Genomic DNA, 14641 nt, shown 5'->3' with positions numbered 1-14641 from the left:
CACACACAAGCAATGCACAAACAGGTATAGCACACACATAAGCAATACACAAACAAGTATAGCACACACAAGCAATGCACAAACAGGTATAGCACACACATAAGCAATGCATAAACAGGCACATACATGAGGAAGACATAAAGAGGTATAGCACAAATGGGTTATGTACTTACTTTCCCAATCCACACCATCAGCAAATTGGGTCCCCGGAGCTCAGTTCTTGGAGTAACCCTAGGGGGTTATGTATGGGGTTGATGAAGGCCTTCACCAGGGTGCTGACAATGTCAGAGGACAGGTGGTGGATGATGATGGTGAGGATGATAACTAGCATTTATATAGTGCCTACTATGTGCTGAGCACTGTGCTAAGTGCTTTTCAAATATCTCATTTGATCTTCACAATACCCCTGAGAGGTAGGTGGTATTATTATTCCCATTTTACAGTTGAGGAAACTGAGACAAACAGGTTAAGTAATGAAAGAGGAGAATGTCTAGGGGGAAAGATAATAAGTTCATTTTGGTCATATTGAGTGATTAGGGCCTTTGAGACCATGTGCCTGCCAAGAAACAGGGCATCTGTGGCCCTTTTAGTCAGTCAACAAGCATTTATGACGTACCTACTGTCACTATCAGAAGAACTGAGAATGCAAACAAAGGTAAAAGACAGTCTCTGCTCTCAAGAAGCTTACAATCTAATAACGTAGAAAAGATGCAAAAATAACTATGGACAAATTCCATTCTAGTCACAAAGACTCCAATCATGGGAGTGTACCACAGGAATCTAGAAGGCAGAATCCAGAATCCAATTGAGAGAAATGATTTTCTATTATATTAATAACCAATTATTAAATTAGGATTGAGGTTTTTCCTTTCTATTTCCTCATTCGGCCCTTTCAGATCATTGGGTCAATCTCTGAGGGACGTTGCTGATAGATGAGATTGCTCAAATCCTCCATCTTGGGAAGGACCCCACCCAACTAGAAGACCTTACTTCTATTTAAAGTGTGGACAAAATGCAATCTAGGGGAGTTTTTACCCCAAGGACATGAGTCCCTGTTCTTAGAACACTCCATTAGAATTTAGAGTGACCCAGCTTATGAAGGAGAAAACCAACCAGAGTGGTCTGGGTAGAGATGAATTTTTTTGTCCAGATTCCTAAAGGAGGCTGAATCTCATGATCAAGTCATGTTCTCAGCAGGAGGAGCTGAAGACTTTTAGCCCATCTCCTCATCATATGTCCACTCTTTCATTAATTGTTCACCAATCAGGGTTGATTTTCACCTGTCAGGGGCACCTCCTTTTTCAAAGGTATTTAAGCATTCAGAGATATCCATGGTTTTGTCTTTGGCTACCAAGGAAGACAAATGCCTATCGATTTATTGATTATTTGCTGTCCAAATTAATTAATTGATTATTAATTACCCAGAAACTCTGTCTCTCATTTGTCTCACAATCCAGCATGAATGCTTTAAGAAACAAGGAGCTAGGGGGCAGCTAGGTGGTGCAATGGATAGAGCTCTGGCCTTGGAGTCAGGAGGACCCGAGTTCAAATGTGGCCTCAGACACTTGATACTTACTAGCTGTGTGACCCTGTGCAAGTCACTTAACCCTGATTGCCTTTAAAAAAAAAAGAACAAGGAACTAATATTTGGGAGACCTTCAAGACCACAGTGATTCCACCTTTGAACTTAAACTTGATTAGACTAATGCTATATAGTAAATGAGCTAAGTTATGCCTTTTCCATCAGAGACCAAGGGAAGAGAATGCCATCAAAGTACTGGGAGAAATGTTTAAATGTTTATTTTTGATTTATCTTTGACATAAATTCCCCTTGTGTAAAAGCTATTCATGTTAAGTGGTTAAATGGAATAGGGGAACATAATCGGGGTTCAAAATAATAGCAAAGAAAAGAGATACCCCCAGCCCACAAGGCAACAATGTAGAAAGTCTGGCCTTGAAAGAATAGGGCCAGAGCTCCCTCCTTACATGGCAGTATTAGAAAATTCAAAAATTAGGAAAATATCTTCTGGCTAATGTCAATCATGAAGTCAAAGATTGATATTAAAGATATGTTGTTTTCCTAAATTAGGCAATGAGAAATTATTTTGCCCTGAATAAATTACTTGACTGTCTTAGAATTCACGTATTGAGTTAAAATTATTCCTTTTGACATTTAGCAGTGTTTTAATTTGAAAGTTCTTTACAAACTAAGAAAACTGCTGAGCATAAATTTAGTACTTTAAAAAAGAACCCAACAGAAACTGTGCCATCATAACTTTGTATTAGATAAGAGCTGAGTAACAGCAAAAGAGGTCACTCTATGTTTCTGTGTGCGTTTGCCTGACCATTTAATTAATCCTCAAAAACCTTTTGAAAGATAGGTGATGATTAGGAATATCAGCTAACCTTTACGGAAAGGGAACTGGAGCACAGCACCATTAAGTATTAACAACAGAGGCTGGGCTCTGGCCTGTTTGTTTCTTTAACCACCAAATGCCCTTAAACAAAACTTTACTGAAAATAAGAAGTTAAAAATGAACAAGAAATTTCAGGATCTGTATTTTTTTTTAAGCATTTTTAGACTGCTAAAGATAAAATAGAATTTTGTGGACTGTATTTTCAGGTAGATGCATAACATAATGTAAAATATTTTTCCTCTGCTATTCTTACTACTGCAGGTCTCCAGACTGGTAATTTATTTAGAATAATGTTGAATAAGGGACAACTAGGTGGTACAGTTGGCCTTAGAGTCTGGAGGACTTGAGTTCGAATATGGCCTTAGGCACTCTAACTAGCTGTGTGACCCTGGGCCAGTCACTTAACCCCATTTGCCTCCAAAAAAAAAAAGGAAAAAGGAAAGAAACAAATAAATTCTTATTAGTTTTGCACAAAAAGCTGCTCATAGGCTACTAACTCTGAAAAACTTAAAAGAATTACCTCCCATATATAAAGGCCCAATCAGCAGTTTTTTTAAACCCAATGGTCAAAAATACTTTTTAAATTAAGAAAGAAGCACTTCTTTGAAGTTTATCTTTATTGTTATTATATATTATTTACTATTTTGTTTATTGTTATAAACAAAGGCACATGGAGATTCTCAAGCCTTGTGCTACAATATGTAGTAGAACTAGTAACAATCACTGGCCTTATTTCATTAACATGAAGAGTTTTTAAGTATCTCTTTCAATCTGAATCCAGAGCTGTATCTTCAAGACAATAAAACCATGCACTTGGAGCCAGGAAAAGCCTGGATTGGATTGCTGCCTCCGACACTAGCTGTGTGACTGGGCGATCAGTCAAACGACAAGCAAGTGAGAACAATAGCTGCATGGTTCCAGTTTAACTTGACTGTAGAATGCAAGAAGGTGAACGAGGTATAGTATAACAAGGCCGGAAAGGTGAGTTAAGCTAGGTTGTTATGAAGGGCTTTAAGTGTCTTAAGGTGAAGTTTGTGTTTAACAGGAGAGGTCGTAGGGAACCACTTGGGTTTGCTGAGCAGGGAAATGACCTGTCTGATCTATGCTTTAGAAAAATCACTTTGGCAGCTGTATGGAAGATGGAGTGGAGAAAGGATAGAACTCAGGCAGGGAGGCCATTTAGGAGGTTCCTGAAAGAGTCTAGTCTAGAAGTGATGAGACCAATCACTTAAAAGGGAGGAGAGATACAGGACAATTGCTGTCAGGGCTGGATTGATAAAGTAAGAGTTTTCTGAGGAGGGGGAAGACATGTACATGTTTATAAGCAGTAAGGAAGGAGGCGATAAATAGGGAGTAATTGAAGATTAATGAGAGAGAAGCTTAATAGAGGGGACAATCTGTTGGAGAAGATGAGATAGGATGGGATCTTTTGTGCACGTGGAGGGGTTTGCCTTGGCAAGGAAAAAGGCCATCTCTTCATGTGAGACAGGTGTGAAGGAGGAGATAGTACAGGAGGCATCGGAGTGAAATAAGAGAAGGAGAAAGAACGGAGCTCTCGGTGAATGACCTCATTTTTTGCAGTGAAATATAAAACAAAGTTTTTGGCTGAGTGGGGGGAGGGGAGGCTGTGGGAAGTTTGAGGAGAGAAAAATAAAAGTTTGAAAAAGTCACTGTGGTTAGGATTATGAATCAATTAGGGAGGTGCAAGAGTTGTTTGGGGGACAGTAAGGGCCCGTTTGAGATTATATAAAATGAACATGTAGACCTTGTTGTGGACCCAGTGATCACAGTTTTGTGATTTTTTTCCAGCTTTGTTCAGCTGCAAGAGAGTAGGAGGAAAGAAAGCAGCAGATGGTGTGAGTAATTCAAGGCTGGGGTTTGGCAGGGCAAGACTGTCTATAGGCCAAAGGGATAAAGGACTCAAGAGAAGAAGACTGTGTAGAGTTGAACTGTTTACCAGTGGGTCCAAATGGTCAGGGGTATGGCCAGTGCAGGGTGCAGCCAGAGCTGGAATGATAACCTGAGGCTGAGGAACGGAAAGTCCTGGTGATGATAAAGATCGGGGCTTAGAGTACAAGGCAGAGGGGTCAGGGAAATCAACCAACCAGTAAATGTTTATCTACGTGCCAGGCACTGTCTAAGCACTGGGGATACACATCTGACAAAAGAAAACCATTTCCTACCCTCAAGGAGCTTACGGTCTAATAGGGGAGTACAAAACACAAAAGAAAGCTGTGAAGCAGGTGCAGGGGGAGGTACCTGACATGGAAATATGGTCGAGAAGTCAGTCAGAGAATTCCCAAAGTAGTACAGCTAGGTGAGAGAAAAAAAGATGACTGAGCTGAGCTCTCTCCTTAAATGGAGATTTGTAGTTCACGGCCCCACCCTTCAACCAGTGAGGCAGAGGGCAGTGATGAGGTGGAGGACCAAAGTTGATGAGATGTGACAGGATGATGAAGTTATCCCAATAATGAACTTCCTGGATATGGTGGTGACATCAGTCAGAGAAGTCCCAAAGTAGTGCAGCCCATTGAGAAATGAAGAGTGACGACAGATTAGGATCAGGTAAAGGAATTTCAGAGTTCGTGAACATAGATGTTGTGGGCGAGGGCAAGGTCAAGGGTAGGACCATCTCCAAGTGAGCCGTGATGGGGTAGGAGAGTGGGTTAAGGGAAAGAAGATTGGGAGGTTAAAGAATGTGAGGGAGTATCAAGGTGTATGCTAAAGTCTCCTAATATGAGGGTAGGAGTTGGGGAGGGGAGAAAATCTGAGGGAGGTGCTGATCATGTTGAGGAAGGTAGGACAGTGGAAAGTAGGAGTCTGTAGACAACTGCTACCCGAATCTTGTCGGGTGATAAATATGGATTGGATGAAGCTCAAAAGAGGACAAGTTACTGGGGGGATAGTGGTAGAGATAATGGCTGGGAAGTGGCTGTGGGGAGCTGGGAATATTCCAACTCCCTCAATACAACCAGTGAGGCTAGGGGAATGAGTGAAAGTGCAACCAGTCTTGGAAAGGATAGGAAGCTGTGTCATCAGGAGGGAGCTAGGTCTTGGTGAGTTCAAGAAAGCAGAGGGAGCGAGAAAAGAAAAGGTTTAAGATGAAATCTAGTTTGTTACTTACAGAACAGACCTTCCAGAGAGCAAGGTTGGGTCGCTTTAGAGTGAGAGATTAGGGGGGTTGAGTTTAGAGGGATGTGAACTTGGGAGCTGTTAGTGGGGGCAGGAGAAGGAGGTTTGAGCAATGGTGACTGGGAATTCGAATTACTTAGATTGGGGGAGGTAGGGTGGGGTGGAAGTACTTTAGTCATTGAGATATAAGTACAGGATGTTATCCAGAGGGATTTGTCCTTAGATAGAGTTATCCCAAAGTGTCAGGCTGCTGTGTGTATGGCTGGAATGTGGGGGGTTGGGGTAGGGGGAAAGGGAGGATATCTTTTTTCATGTATCAGTATTGATGCCAGGATTTGCCCTGTATGACCACTCTTTCAGTATTTCTCATTCTGCCAGCTAGAATATGCTCCTCACTAGAAGCCTCACTGGGGGAATAATAGCAAATTTCTGTTCCTTTAGAGATCTCTACTGAGAAGCTGCCTTACTTCTTTTTTCCCCTGCCCCTCCAAGATGGCTACCATTAGACACAAATCTGTATATGTATGTATGTATACACACACACACACACACACATACATACATACACATACGTACATATTTTGTCAGTTTTTCTTCCTTCATAGGATCTTTGTGGCTAATTTGGGTATTTGTAATAGTCACAATGACTTGGCAGTTCAAAGTTGTTTTTTTTTTTTTTTTCAAAGTTGTTCTTAAAACAATACTGCTGTTATTGTATACAGTGCTCTCTTGGTTCTGTTCATTTCACTCTTCATGATTCTGTGGAGGTTTCTCCATGATTTTCTAAAATCATTGAGCTCATCATTTCTTATAGTAGAGTAATATTCTATCATGAACATATATCACAATTTGTTTAGCCATTCCCTAATTAACAGGCATCCTCACAATTTCCAGTTCTTTGCCACCACAAAGAGAGCTGCTATAAATATTTTAGGACATGTAGGTTCTTTTTCTTTTTCCTTAATCGTCTTGGGAAACAGACTTAATAGTGGTATGACTGGGTCAACAGGTATAGGAAGTTTAATAACTCTTTGGGCATTATTCCAAATCTCTCTCCAAAATGGTTGGATCAGTTCACAGACCCACCAACAATGAATTAAGGTCCCAATTTTTTCCCCATCCCCTCCAACATTTGTCACTTTCCCCTTCTGTCATTTTAGCCAATCTAATAGGTATAACATGACGTCTCAAGGTTGTTTTAATTTGCATTTCTCTAATCAATAATGATTTAGAGCATTTTTTCAAATGAATATAAATTGTTTTGATTTCTTCATTGGAAAACTACCTGTTCATATCCTTTGACCATTTATTAATTGGGAAATGACTCACATTCTTATAGATTTGACAAAGTTCTTTATATATTTGAGATATGAGACTTTTATCTGAGGAACTGTCTATAAAATCCCCCCCCCCCCCCCCCCGTTTTCTGGTGAATCTTGAGCCTTCTCCTTATTTTTTTACCTACCCCTTTGTTTTCAATGGGCAGCTAGGTGATGCAGTAGATAGTTTTATCTTGGAGTCAGGAAGACTCATCTTCCTGAGTTCAAATCTGGCCTCAGATACTTACTGGCTACATAATCCTGGCAAGTCACTTAACCCTGTTTGTCTGAGTTTCCTCATCTGTAAAATGAGCTGGAGAAAGAATAGCAAACCACTCTGGTATCTTTGCCAAGAAAATCTCAAATGGGGTAATGAACAGTAGGACATGACTGAAACTGACACTTGTTCTGAATGGAAGTTGCCTCAGGTAAGCATGATGAAATGGTAATAAAGCTGCCCGCAGCCCCGATATTCTAACTTCCTTATGCACCCCATTGAACAGCAGGCCTGTCCTGATTTAATCACACCACAGGCCCTCAGACTCAATCATAGGTCTCACTAAACAGCAGGCCCACTGTCCCTAGCTAGCCACTGCTTTCCCCCGACCCTGACTCAATATCCTAACTTCCTCATATATGCCTCACTGCTCAGCAGAGCAAGAGAGCGTCCATGAACTCATACTTCTCACAGAAACAGCAGGCATGACCGTGTGATGGGATTCCAGCCACTGCCTCTAGCTAGCCACTGCCCCCAGACCCATTTCTCATATTTCCCACAGAAACGGCAGGTGTATCCATGCACTCAGCCATAACCACATCCGTCTGATCTCAGACAGGACCACAATAGTCAACCAATCAGAGAGCAGCCCCACCAGGATTCGGGAGCAGAATGTGGACCCCAAAACAATAGAAGGGACTTTCCCTAGGTAGGTACCTGTGCAATAGAAAAAACTGTGACATAGAGAGGCTTATTATAGTATCATTATCATATATTAATGCCCCACCAGTGGGTTTTTTGTATGCATTGTGGGTAATAGCAGGCAAAGCTCCACTGAGGCTGGGACCTCTTTCCTATTACCTAATACCTTAACAAAACCCTCCTACCTTTTTAATATTCATAATTTCTGTTGTGTAATCAGCATCATCACACTATACAATTGCCTGTCTTATCTTACTAAATTGCTGGTTCCTCTTGGGATTCAGCCCATTGGAGAACGTCACTCTCAATAAGTGCCCTTATTGGATTGAAGATGGTCTGAGTCTGTGAATTCACTGGAGACGGCCCCTACAAAACACCATGAAACTGCAACAAGCCCTCTTGAGGCTCAGGAAGTTTCTTAGGAAGTTTCACGTTTGGGTGGTCAGTGTTGTTTCAGAAGTGTGATTTTATCTTCCAATCTAGAAAATACTTCTTGTTTGTATTATTTTCTTTTGCTTTTCTTCATAGGAAGTAGAACTCTTTTTAGGGTCACAGATGATTTTGTTCCTGGTGGTATCCTGGAATTTTTTTTGGAACTTTTTTTTTTTTAGGGTTTTAGTTTATTTTGGAAATGTAACAAGCTTATCTTGGCTTGCCTTCATGCAACTGTTACATGATTGCTGTCTTTATTGACGTGGCATATTTCTTGAAAGCCTGAATGTGTGGTTGAAAGGAGAATTCTTTATTTGGGCTTCCACCCTGATTAACAAGGTAAAACTCAGAACAAAGAGAAGTAAAAAGGCGTTTATTATAAGTACCTCAAGGTAGCAATATGTAGATGGGATGATAATTGGAGATCAGCAATGGCCCCAAGGTGGGAGCAGCTTTTATAGGTAACTTAAAGACAGTCCATTTAGATCCACTTCGTCAAAAGAGGTTGGGCTCTTGCATCTCGGTTCCTCCCCAAGGTAGCAAGAATGTGATAATTTATGGGAAGGGGGACGTGACAAAGAGCAGGTAATGCAAAAAGCTGCAGACTTGATGACTCCTTCTCTGCCAGAGCCTCTCCTAGTCCTGATTGATAAGTAGAGTTGGGAACAATGGGATACTGAGTCACCATAACTTTCAGTGTGTCATTATTGATACTTGTTGATACATGAAAAGGTCATTGGTGTTGTTTTCATGACTTGAATTCATGCCTTTTGCTTTACTTTTATATTAAGCATGGTATATTAATCCAATACACCATTATTGCACAATACTGTACATTTATTAATTGCATTGATATTTATGTTAATGTGGGCACATGTGGAACAATATCTAGAGGAGATGGGAGCAAGGGTAAGAGAGGGGTACTGTCTTGCTTTTGCAATGAAAAGGCATAAATGTTTCCTTCTGTCGGGAATAGATCCAGACTTTAAGAATGAGGACATTTTAAGAATATTGGACAGATATATGAAAGAACTGCAAGAATGTATAAATAAGACCATTTATTTTAAGGCAAGTGAGATGACTCAGGAAGTTTTTCTAAGGCTGCCTGAAAATTTCGACCCTGGAAATATGCCAAAGGAATTGAAAGTAGGAAATTATTCTTGGCAATTTCACATTTATTCATGCTTTGAGGACGAGAAATTTCTTGAAAAAGGTAGTGGCCCTTCTAATCGAAGGAGGCATTCCTATGGAGAGACTCTCAGAAACAAATCCAAGAATTCCACTCTGTGATGATAATTTTTCCTTTTCCTTTTATTCAATTTTATTATGCCATTTCTACTGGAACATTTGGTTAATTGAAGCCTGTTTCCTGTTAATATTAACTTCACCTGGCTAAAACCTGACTCAACGAATGATAGTATTACAGAAAATGTGTAACATTTCTGAGATAAGAAACCAAACTAGAGGAAGAATGGAATACAGCATCTTAAAAAACCTACTAAAAGATTGTATTTATGGGAAGATTCTCCTTACTATTTGTGGAAGAATTTCCCTGACATCAAACCTTTGGCTATCTTTGTGACATGTATAGCCCTTCCCCTGAGTTAGCTTATTATTACTTCTTTAAAATATAGCCTTGTAGTTTTGTAAGTGTAGGTCTTTCCAAACTCAGTGTTTAAATCTGTACCTTAGTATAATAATTTGTTCTACCTTAGTTTGTTCAACCTTAATTCAAGGAAGCGTGAGATAATGAAGCTGTTTGACTAGACCCAACAGGCCATAAAGATTGTTATATGTTAAGTTTTTTTTTTGTTTGTTTCTCTGATGCAATTTTCTCTATAAAAGCTTGTTAGAAACTCCAGTCTGGGTTCAGAGTTATCTTTCTACCTCATGAACCTGTATTTTGTTGTTTAGTCATTTTTCAGTCATATCCAACTCTTCATGACTCCATTGGAGTTTTCTTGGCAAAGACATTGGAGTGGTTTGCCATGATTCTGACAAATAGCTTTAAAGTGGAGAGCTTCAAAGGCAGCAGATATACTCATAGAGGCAAGGCCAGATGTTACCTTGTAGGAATGTAGACAAACTTTAGTTTTGATGTTTGAAGGGGGAGTCCAAGTAGAAGAGCCTCATGTAGAGGTGATAGTAAAAATTGAAAATGTGGACTGCAGTGTTGGATCTCAAATTACCATCATTTTCCAAACTTTTGGGTAAAATACCTTTAAAGCTCCTGACAGAACTTGGATGTGGTAGTTTTGAGTGATAAACTATCCATATGTGGGATATATCCAGGTGAGCTTGAAATCTACCAAGGAAGTAGTTAGTGTCAACAGAAAAATTGACACTCTGACTGTAGCATGTCTACACCTCTCCTACTCACTAGAGTGTCAACAATGATTGGGACTAATTCTAGTCTTTTCAAAATTCTAGCAGGATGTTATAAGTGACAAGCTGGGATCTGATACCTGCACACTTTGGTCATCTATGCAGGCTGTTTGAGGACAGGTATTCTAGTGACCACCACAGAAGCCCCAGCTGTTCACTTTCTGATATGCAGCCTGAGGTATTTAACTTTGGAGACTTGCCAGTAATACAGGGGCGGAAGGATAGATTGAGTCTGGAGCTCAGTAAGAGACAAGGGAGTCCCGTTGTGTGAGTGGGACATGGGATGTATGCTCAGTACAAGGAACAGAGTCCAACTCACTGATTCCAGACCATCTAGAGAGAGATCTAGAAGAATTCCTGTTCATGATGGAAGATCTCAGAAACCATCTCAAAGAAATGCTGGCTAATGGCATCATCACAGAATCCAGTAGCCCTTATACTTCCCAAAGTGGTGGTGAAGAGGTTTAGGATGCTGGGACCCCAAGAAGGCCAATGCAGAGTTGCCTGGAATGAATCCATACACTTAAACCATCTTGCAGTCAAGTGACAAAAGTTTATTATAATGCCAATCGAAGTGGGCAAGGGTTCTTAGGGAACCTGCAAGCTAGTGAGGATGGTGCTAGGGCTAATATGGAAAAGGGACAAGGAAAAGAATGTCAAGGATGCTAATTAGGTAATCTAGGGACTTTGAGGGATGTATCAAGGGTCCAGGTGTGTTTGGGAGCAGGCACCTATAATCTATGGGTAGGAAAGTACAGGGAGTCTGCAGAGATAACTTTGTTGATACCAGACATTGAGGGAAAAAAGATAGTTTTTGTTTAGCTGCTGGAGGCATGGACCTTGGGGATCTGGCACAAGGGAGAGTCCTTGGGCCAGCCAGGAACAAAAATCCTTGAGCCAGGCACCCTTGTGTCTGTTCTGATAACAGAGGGAGGCCTGCAACAAGGGAAAATTTTCTCACAGGACAGAGGCCTACTGAGAGATTGGGAGGCTTCCAGAGATGTTATCTTAGGTCTGGGGCCCAAGCACAAGCACCCCATCATTGGTGCCTAAGGTAAATGGAAAGATGCGGACTTTGCACAAAAGGACTAAAGTGGACCAGAACACTATGCCATGGGTGCAAGATGCCCTGGATTGTCTGCTGGGCCGCCAGTGGTTTTCGGTTTTGGACTCATATAGTAGATCTGACCAGATTCCTATGTCTGAAAAAGACAAGGAAAATACTGCTTTCGTCTGTCCAGGCCCTTACAAGTAAGCTGACTGTTGGAAAGCTAACCCTACAAAATAATTGAGAGATTGGGCAGCTTGCCTGTTCTCAAAATAGCCCCAGAAAATGGAGAACACATGATGCCCACAGGAGAGTTAGTTGAACTTTCTAATGAGCAGGGGAGGGAAATGATGGACATTTGTGTGGGAAAAAGCTGAGGAAAACTGACAGTTCACCAGCTACACAGAGACATTCTGACCCAGTATATAGGTCTGAAGGTGATGCATCCAGTGAAGGAAACACACAGGATAGGACACCTGAACCCAGAGTCAAATCCTTTCCTTCCCAAACTGTTACAGAGACTCCTAGGGTATACTTGCATCCCAGAAAACACTGATAGCCAGCCTGGTATGGTTGTCAGCCCAGGTATGGATACACAAATCTATAATGATTCTGATGGTTAACCCATACCAACCAACTAGCTCTGTGGTGGGAGCTGAGAAATAAGTCAGTGACAGAAAATCTAGACCTATTAGACCAGCCACTAGGCTAAGTTACAATGTTGCAGATATAGTTACACATGTATCTAGGCAATAATACTAGAGATTGCTCATGTTAAAAGTGTCTGGCACTTTTGTGCCTTTCCTATGCACTGTACATGTGGATTATTGCACATCTGAATATTGCTCATTAAAAAAAAATACATTGTTGTTCCATTCATTTGACTGTATTGTGTGATGTTCAGGTATAGCAATGTCTGTTAATTGTTTTCTGTACACACTAATGCTTATAGTTAAGTTGTGTTTTATGCAGCTAGCAGGCTTTGCTTTGTTAGCTAAGCTCATTGCTTTTGATTGATTGCTATATACTATGAATATTCATGGACTTTTAAAGTGTGCATTTGTTATATGTCCTGTATGTAGTTCAGCATGTTGTTACTGTAACAGCCTCCCAAGTTGATATTCTGTGTAGTGCCATGTCTATTGCATGTTAAGGTTAATGTACATTGATTTATTTCTATTTCAGTGGTACTGAAGGTTGTTTACTTGGGATGTCAGGAAAAATACCCTTGTTTTAAAACGCTAATATTTTTTGCTTATTCTATGTACTTATAGGTTTTTAGATCTGCCACAGCTGATCTTTGCAAGGGACTTTAAAGGGTTTCTGTCCAAGGGAGGAATGTAACCCCAGTCCCAAAGCCCATTGGTATGAGACTCTCTCTTTATTGATAGAGATCAACGTCCTCTGCCTATGTCAGGGGCCAGGCAGAGCTGGCGAGAGCAGGAATACTCCAATCTCTTCATTCTCTGAGTTCTCTTTAAGTCTCTGGACTTTGCAGTTACTTCAGGAACTGCTGCCTTCCAGCTTTGAGAGAGAGAATGGAAGATGCCAACCTCACTTCAAGTTGCTGAAGGAAAAAACCCTGGGAAGAGCTCAGCATGAGAGGAGCCGGCAGTCTATCATTCCCCAATCCCCAGCTTGCTACACTAGAGATGTGAAGGAACTCTCCCTTAGGTAAGATCTAGGACTCTCTCCCTTCCTTTTGGTTGAGCTGATTTACCTCACCCCCAAAGGGAGCACTCCTTCACTTTGTATTGCCTGGTATATATTCTTGTATGTACTTTCTCTGATTTCTGTTTTTGCTACCGATTTGGCTAAGTGGCTTTCTTGCCTAAGTGTTATGTTTCTAGCCTGGTACCCCTTATCTCTGAGGGGAACAGAGTGGCAGCCTCTGGCCCCTACCTTCTTTTTTTATTAGTTAATTTATTTTTAGTTTTCAACAATCACTTCCATAAGCTTTTGAGTTTTGAATTTTCTCCCCCTCACTCCCCACCTTCCTCCCTAAAATAGCATACAATCTGATATAGGCTCTACATATACATTCCCATTAAACATATTTTCATATTAGTCATGTTGTAAAGAAGAATTAGAAACAATAAGAGGAACCACAAGAAAGAAGAAATAAAACAAAACAGAAAAAAAAGAGCAAATAGTATGCTTTGATCTGCGTTCAGACTCCATAGTTCTTTCTCTGGATGTGGATAGCATTTTCCATCATGAGACTTTTGGAGATGTCTTAGATCCTTGCATTATTGAGAAGGGCTAAGTCTATCAAAGTTAGTTATTGAACAATTTGGCTGTTACTGTTGTCAATGTTCTCGGGGTTCTGCTCACTTCACTCAGCATCAGTCCATACAAGTCTTTCCAGGTTTTTCTGGCCCCTACCTTCTTGCTTCTTTTCTGGGATAGAATAAAGTCTTCTCTAGAGAGGCTGGAGGAGAGGCTCGAGATGTCTATTCTGCCTCCCTTTGAGCCACACAAGCCATCCCTAAGCCACATGTGGGAGATGGCCCTCATAACATGTGAGCCCTTGCTCCTCCAGTGTTACAGAAGTCAATGATGAGTGAATGGATGCCATCCATCTAACTTCTCAGGCAGAGGTGGTCAAATGCACTGAACTTCAGAGAGTCATAGCAAGTCATCTAATAAAGTCAGTCTTGTTCAGTCACTTCATTTTCAAATGAGGAAACTGAGTGACAGAGAGATTAAAGTTAAGTCATTTGCTTAAGGTCCTTTTAGAGCTTTGAGTCAGGTTTTTCCCAGTGTAGCCAGTGTGGCCATAATGATGGAGTTTAGACCTCCTTCACTCAAATCCAATTCATTTTCATGCCATGGCATCACCTCTCTGATGTCATGGTCCTCTTTGAGAAAAAGGACAAACAACAACAACAATAGCAACAATGATAGAGTATAAGCAGGGGTTGGCCATGATTTTGAACCAAGGATTTCTTTTAAGCTCAGTGCCTTATTTTATTTTATTTTTAATAGT

Source organism: Vombatus ursinus, unplaced genomic scaffold, assembly GCF_900497805.2.
Source record: "Vombatus ursinus unplaced genomic scaffold, bare-nosed wombat genome assembly UNPS02009975.1, whole genome shotgun sequence".
NCBI classification, from domain to species: domain Eukaryota; kingdom Metazoa; phylum Chordata; class Mammalia; order Diprotodontia; family Vombatidae; genus Vombatus; species Vombatus ursinus.
Note: the sequence above shows the minus strand (reverse complement) of the source record.